This window comes from Elephantulus edwardii, unplaced genomic scaffold, assembly GCF_000299155.1.
Source record: "Elephantulus edwardii isolate Elephantulus edwardi_28Jun2011 unplaced genomic scaffold, EleEdw1.0 scaffold00350, whole genome shotgun sequence".
Lineage (NCBI taxonomy): Eukaryota > Metazoa > Chordata > Mammalia > Macroscelidea > Macroscelididae > Elephantulus > Elephantulus edwardii.
Window position 1 is genome coordinate 890,930 of NW_006400100.1, and position 7,354 is coordinate 898,283.

General features: G+C 37.7%; 2 pseudogenes; one reads left to right on the plus strand and one right to left on the minus strand.

Annotated features, from left to right (window-relative positions):
- The window catches only part of LOC102854935, an 11,094-nt pseudogene extending 10,909 nt beyond the window's left edge, over positions 1 to 185 (minus strand).
- Positions 186 to 2,676: 2,491 nt separating this feature from the next.
- Positions 2,677 to 3,084, plus strand: LOC102843252 (annotated as a pseudogene).
- Positions 3,085 to 7,354: the final 4,270 nt, after the last annotated feature.

Genomic DNA, 7,354 nt, shown 5'->3' on the forward strand with positions numbered 1-7,354 from the left:
TAAGATAAGAACTTTATCAGCCTCTTACATATCCTGGTATCTTCTTTCCTCTATATATCATGTTATCCCTGAGACTGCTAAGTTTTGGTCAGTGTGGATACCTTTGTTCTCTTTTTGGGTGTTATCTCCTCTTCGAGGCCTTCACCTTCATCACTGATCTTTATTGAATCTTTCCCTTGGAACATTTTCTGAATTTGCCTTTCATGCTTTAAGAGCTTTACCTACATGGTGATATACCTGAGAATATATTGATGTTGTCCTTGTTTTTCAAAGCATACCCCATGGAGAAAATGTTTTAAGTTCTCAGTTATTTTGTTCTTCAAATTATGATAGCACTGTCCACTTGCAATGTGTTGTTGCTGTTGACTAGCTTGATATCATCTGACACTTTTATTTCCTAATTCTGCATCATTTAACCATTTATGAATAGTATTGGTCTCTGCTCCTGCTCTTCACTCACCACCTCCCACCACAGCTCTATCTGGAAGCCTATGCTTTTATGAAAACTACATTTTGTATTAATTAAAATGAATTGCAATAATGAACATTAATTAAAATGTATATAAATGTTTTAATGTAAAAAATATAAAAAATAAATGCTTTAATTTAAAATCAATTTGTAAATTTTCAATTAAATCATAAGTGATTTAAACTATGGAGCATAGTTTGTTTCTTATAAACATAACAAACTTGAGTAAGAGTTGAATCTCTGGAAAGTGACTTAATGAATGTCAGTAATTTTCACTTAGAGTGAACACATATTTATTCAGAGGTAAAACTCTTGACCCATAAGAAAAGCCTTGTGTAACCTGTATTCCTGAGAGTGAAATGAATATTGCAACTTCTTTAGATCAATGAACCTAAGAACAATTATAATATCCATCATGTTTTTGTAGTGACTTAAAGGACATCATCCTATAAATATTCAATGTAATTGATGAAACGAACATTTTTTTTCAGTATTAGTACATTGTGTTTTTAGTCATCATTTATCAGGCCATTGGTTTGATATCTTCTGAGAAGAAAACACATTGTGAACACATAAAAAATGTAATCTATAAAGTTATAATATATGGCCCAACCTCAGTCATAACATGACATTAAATTTTATCATTCCTGAGTCTATAATTGAGATATATGTACTTAACACTTGGGAGAATCTAAGTACTAGTCCTCTGTTCAGTAAAGAAAGGTCTTTATGATAGAGATAAGTGGACGTGTTAGAGATTGTCACACTTTGAGAGTAATTCAATAGTGAGCATTACAAAAAATAAAGGATTCTGGACAGGTGTGTGAAAGGTATATGCATAAAATTTACTTGCCAGGTTTCTTTTTTAAAACAAGATACAATAAGATGATGATAGTAAGTAACTATTAATTTAACCAGTAGCTGCAATCACAGAACCATGCTGGATATGATATTTTGTTGTTACTATTATGACTTGAACTGTCCCTTAAAAGATATGATGAAGTCCTAATGACTAGACCTGGGAATACAACTTTGTTTGGAGAAATAGAGTGTTTCTTTGAAGTTCTAATTAGAAAGTCTTCTGTGGTGTCATATAACAGGAAAGAACAAACATGGGACATATGCAGAAGGGGGTCAACAAGAGAAGATATGTGGATCCATCAGGAGTCAGTAAATATGAATGGATACCTGAAGTTCCTTATCAAATTAAGCTAAAATAAACCAGATGTTGAAAACAGAGTAATATCTAATTGAAAAGAAGTGAAAAGTCACTCAGTAATTTCAATACCCTTAATTTAGGCTTTTACCCTTATAGAAAATGAAGTCCTGAAGAATTTACTGAGGAATATCGAAGGATACAGCCTTCAATGTGGATTACATCTCAACATCAAGGAAACAAAATTTTTCATCACTGAATCACGACAGGTGCAGAAAAGATCGACGTTGTCAACAGTTTCATTTTACCTGGATCCTCATTCAGTATGCATGGCAGCAACAAGGTAAGAAATCAAAAGACATGCTGTATTGGGGGAAATTTCTCCAAAGTGTTAAAGAGGAAAGATGGTCAGTTTAATGCCACAGTCTATTCAATTGCTTTGTATGAATCTGAAAGTTGAACCATAAACAAGGATAAGAATAAATAAGAGAAGAATCAATGTCTTTGAATTGTGGTATAGAATTAATAGAGAAGAATCTATAAGAATCAAATAAATAAGAGAAGAATTAAAGTCTTTGAGTTGTGGTATTGGAGAAGAGTGTGCGTATTCCTTGAACCACCAAAAGAACAAACAAGTATGTCTGTCATTGAGGAAGTTCAACCACGGTACTCCTTAGAAGCATAAAGTGCAACTTTATCTCACAGACTCTGGGCATGTGGTAAGGAGAATTTAGTTCTTGAGGAAAAAAGACATTATGCTAGGAAAGGAGGTGAGTCAGAGAAAGAGATGAAGCTCTACAGCCAGTTGGATTGACACGTGTGACTATAACAATGGACTGCGACGTGCTTGAGATTGTAAGGAGGGCGCAGGTTTCATATCTTTTCTTCATAGGGTCTCTTTGAGTCACATTTTTTTTTGGGGGGGACATGATGATGGCAACTCTTCTACTGTGAGATAATAAATTTCTGTGTTCTTTAAAAGGAAATGAAATAAAATTGCTGGTAACCTGTTAATTATGAGTGATAAAAGGATTGAATGAGACAGCGAGGCGGCCGAGTGGCAGACACAAAAATGCAGATCTTTGTGAAGACCCTGACTGGCAAGACCATCACGCTTGAGGTCGAGCCCAGTGACACCATCGAGAATGTCAAAGCCATAATCCAAGACAAGGAGGGCATCCCTCCTGACCAGCAGCGTCTGATATTTGCAGGCAAACAACTAGAGGACGGCCATACACTCTCAGACTACAACATCCAGAAAGAGTCCACCCTGCATCTGGTGCTGCGTCTCCGTGGTGGCATTATTGAGCCTTCCTTGCGCCAGCTCGCCCAGAAATACAACTGCAACAAGGTGATCTGCCGCAAGTGTTATGCTCGCCTGCATCCCTGTGCTGTCAATTGCCGCAAGAAGAAGTGTGGGCACACCAACAACCTGCGCCCCAAGAATAAGGTCAAATAAGAGCCCCCTCTTCACTGGCTCCCTTGCCTCTTGCAGGTGGCCTTCTTCTGATCCCCATGACCCTGAACCGTCAATAAAGTCTCTTTCATTGAACTGAAGCAAAAAAAAAAAAAGGATTGAAAGGATTGAATGAACATGTTAGTAAAATCATTCTTTAATATCAGGAGGTGCTAGCACTTGGAAAAAAGATAATCCTGGGAAAAGTGGAGTTTCTGTGAAAGGTAAGAATACCCTTAATGAAATGAATTGACATAGAGACTGCAGGAACGGGCTGGAGTTTGGTGGAGATAGTGAGAATGATGCAGGATAGTGCAAAGTTTATTGTTCACAGGGTTGCTGAGTCCTTGTCCACTCAAAGGCATTTAACAATAATACCGCCAACAATGCCTTATAAAATATTATGTTCTTGTGAAATAATTTGCCTGGGTCATCGAATTTTTGGTGCTCTCTTAAATTCTGTGGATAAGGTTCCGTAACATCCTAGCCCTGTCCTTCTGCTGGGGCCCTTTCTGACCCCCTCTGTCAGGGTTTGATGACCAGGATCTCACCCTAAGCCTGGCATCTACCATATCCAGGAATCTGTCTTCCCAGTAGCCAGATCCTCAACCTGGGTTAGGGGGTTCATATTAACTTTGCCGTATTACCTACACACTGCATTTGACAGAATACTGACTCCTGGCAAGTCTCCACAATGTTGGGTTTTAAAAATGGCTTGGTTTTTCTTTCGATGCTTATTAAAAATATTACACTTCTTCGTGTGGACTGTATGGTGTTAGCCTGTGGGAACTGGTCTTCTGTGCCTGTCCATCAATGGCTATTTACATTCCAGGATCATCCTATAGCAGTCTCCAGGGCCAGCTGTCTGTGCACCATTTCCCAGAGAAGAAGTTCTTCTCTTCATTTGACTGCATTATTTATTGCCCCTAATTGCTTCCCTCTCACACCCCTTCTTCTCATGATACTCCAATGATTTTTTCCCATCCACACCCTCTGCCCTCCTGTCATCTTCCTCTTACCCTTTTGAACTTATGTTCACATCTTACTAGTTATCTTTACACTAGTGGTCTTATGCAGTAATGGTTCCTATGAGATTGAATTAGTTCACTCAGCATAATACTCTCTAAATTCTTCCATCTTATACAGTATTTCACAACATCATTGATCCTGTGTGCTGCATAGTATTCTATTGTGTGAATTTACCATAATTTCTCAATCCATTAATTTGTTGGACATTTGGGCTGTTTACATTTTTTTTTTCCTATTGTGAATAATGCTGTACAAATATCTGTGTCTCAGTTTTAATATCTTTGGTGTATATTCCTAGCAGTGTAATAGCTAAGTCACATTGTTAAGGAGCTGAAGAGAAGATGTCAAAAGGCAGCATGGGAAGACAAAACAATGTATTATAATAAAATGTGCAAGGAGTGGGAGTTGAAAAATAAAAAAAGGATAAACTCTCTTAACGTTTCTTAAGCAGAAGGTACTGAAGAACAAGTTCAAACCTCAAGTTGCAATACTTAAGGATGCCGAAGTCAAAATGTTGAATGAATGACCCAGGAAGCATCAAAAGAAGATGGAAGGAGTATACAGAGGCAGCAAACCAAAAGAACTGGCTAACACAGAAGAATTTAATGAAACAATGTATGATCAAGACCCTATGGTGATGAAGGAGGAAGTTCAAGATGCTCTGAAGGAACTGGCAAAAAAACCAAGGTGCCAGAAATTGATGGAATTCCAATTGACATATTTCAGCCAACGGATGCGGTCCTGGACGCATTCACCTAGTTATGGAAAGAATTATTTTTGTTTTTGTTTTTTTTAATGTTGGCTAGGTCTTTATTATCTAGAGACTAGGTATTATAAAAGTAAGTCTCAAAAAAAAAGTAAGTCTCATTTGTCCAATAATTACATACAACATATACAGTCCAGCAAACTTAAATTAAATACTTAACATACATGGCAATATATAATTTGAAAATTGCTAGTATATGGAGCTTTCGTGCCACTGTAGTAAGGAGTTGCACTACTAACTCAAAAGCAGGCTATTAGAGTCCATGACTGCATTAACCGTAAAACACAATATCGTTTGCAATGCTGACGTATTGGTAAAAAGCAGCACTGCAATACCAAAGGCAAGTGGTTCAAATCCACCAGCTGCTCCTCAGGAGAAGGATAGGCAATCTCCTCTCTTGTGGATATGATTGAATAGCACGTAACCACAACAACGATAACATATCCTGTAACTCAATGAACTTGCCATACACAAGTACAGAGTTCACAGAGCAATTTTTGTTTTTCACACCAGATCTTTCCACTTTCCCTTACCTACCCCTCCTTCCACTCATCAAATTGTGTGATATTATGATTTTAAAATTTTTTTAAAATTTTATTTTACTATTTTGTGTGTGTGTGTGTGTGTGTGTGTGTGTGTGTGTGTGTGTGTACTGTCAAATCAGATCTGACTGGAACAGGAGGAGATTGTCCCTCCTTCCCCAGCAGAGCATCTGGTGGATTTGAACTGCGACTTCTGGGATTGCAGCTTCTTGCCTCTAGGCCATCAGAGCTCCCTTGATTTTTAAATTTTTTTTTTCAATTTTAATTTAATTGATTTTAGTGAAAGTTTACAGAGACTTTGGATTTCCATTCATTCATTGTTGCACTTTTCTCCTTGCCCATCCATCACACCCAATTCACTTTTTAATTTAAAATAAAAGAAAAAAAATTCTTTCATTGTTATTCAATCCCTCACCCCAAATCCACTGCAGTGTTACCTTCGTTCTGAACTCCTATCATAACAATAATATCTAATCATATATCTCTCTTAAACAGTTCTCTCCCTCATGTTTTCAATGCATTATACATTATTTATCCCATATTTCTCAGTGTACCCCCAACTCCTATGTCAGTCTTTTATAACAGTGGAATTATGGCGTATTTGTCTTTTTGTGACTGAGATATTTCATTCAGCATAATGTCCCCCAGGGTCACTCATTCTGTGAAATATTTCACGAGTTCCTTGTTTTTTTAATGCAGCATAGTATTCCATTGTGAGAATATACCAGTGCTTCTCTATCCATTTGTTTGTTGATGGGCACTTGGGCTGTCTACAATTCTTTGCTATTGTGAACAAAGCCGAAATAAACATGGGTGTGCATGTTTAGGTGGCAGTAATGAGTTCGTTAGGGTATATTCCCAGCAGTGGAATTGCTGGGTCAAATGGTACTTCTATTTGCAACTTTTTGAGAAAGCACCATACAGCCTTCCATAGCGGTTGCACCATCTTACACTCCCATCAACAGTGAATAAGATTTCCAGTTTCTCTACAACCTCGCCAGCATTTGATCTTTGCCGTTCCATTAAATTTTACTATTCTTACTGGGGTGACATGATATCTCATAGTTGTTTTGATTTGCATCTCCCTTAGAGTTAGGGATTTTGAACATTTCTTCATGTGTTTGCTCATCATCTGTATGTCTTCTTTGGTGAAGTGTCTGTTCATATCTGTGCCCATTTTTGAATTGGGTTGTTTACCTTTATGTTGTTGTGGTGCTAGAGTATTTTATAAATTCTAGATATAAGTCCCTTATCTGACATCTCGTTACCAAATATTTTCCCCCCAATCTGTGGCTTCCCTTTTTACCCTGTTGGAGAAGTTTTTGGATTTGCATAGGGATTTGATTATTAGAAAGTCCCATTCATCTATTTTTTCCTATCCTGATCGTAGATTTTTCCAGATGCTTGAAAGACCATTTACGTTGTGGATAAGGACTTCTAGAGTTCTTCCAAGCTTTTCGTAAAGTTTATAGTCCTAGGCTTTAGTCCTAGGTCCATGATCCACTTTGAGTTGGTTTTATGTATGGAGTGAGGTGTGGATCTTGCTTTTTTCCCCCCCTGTAGATAGTTTTCGAATTTTGCCAGCACCATTTGTTGAAAAGCCTGTCATTTCCCCACTTATGATTTCACCTCCTTGTCAAAAATCAGTTGAGCGTAGGTAGATGGGCTGATTTCAGGATTCTCAATCCTAATCGATTTATCTATGTGTCTGTCATTGTACTAGTACCACGCTATCTTAACTACCTCTGCAATATAGTAGGATTTGAAATCAGGAAGTGAGATGCCTTCTTCCTTGGTTCTCTTTAAAAAAATTTCTTTTATTGGGAAAAACATATTGGGGGTACAAGGAGGTGAGGGTTGGGGCAGAAGGGTGAGGATGGGCCAGGATGCAGTTGCAGAGCTGCACAGTTTGGTCGGTGGGGGGAGCAGGTGAAGG